The sequence below is a fragment of the Pygoscelis adeliae genome, unplaced genomic scaffold (assembly GCF_000699105.1).
Source record: "Pygoscelis adeliae isolate BGI_AS28 unplaced genomic scaffold, ASM69910v1 Scaffold160, whole genome shotgun sequence".
NCBI classification, from domain to species: domain Eukaryota; kingdom Metazoa; phylum Chordata; class Aves; order Sphenisciformes; family Spheniscidae; genus Pygoscelis; species Pygoscelis adeliae.
The window spans coordinates 7,728,913-7,729,207 of record NW_008824035.1 but is presented as its reverse complement, the minus strand read 5'-3'; the positions used below and the strand labels follow the sequence as shown (position 1 = coordinate 7,729,207).

At 35.6% G+C, this 295-nt stretch overlaps 1 protein-coding gene across 1 annotated transcript in view; it reads left to right on the top strand.

Annotated features, from left to right (window-relative positions):
• Positions 1-295, top strand: part of OSBPL6 (oxysterol binding protein-like 6) — a 51,325-nt gene that overhangs the window by 935 nt on the left and 50,095 nt on the right. The window lies entirely within an intron of this gene.

Here is a 295-nt window from a genome sequence, read left to right as displayed (position 1 = left end):
CCGATTCTCTCCCCCATCCCACTGGGGGATGTGAATGTCTCTTTTTCGAACTACAAAATATATTATCTTTTTACAAGGTGATATTTCAATTCAATTTAAATATCATATTGTTCATCCCTTATGGAAGCACCTAACATTTTAAATATTACTTGGTTTACTACAAATGTACACTGATTGTCCCATGTCATATAGTACTAGTCCAGTTATGTTAGACTTCCATTTTCAAGAGACCCTTGCTTATGTGGATGTAATACGTCTTTTCTCCAGGATCCCATTGAGATGAGGGCTGTATTAT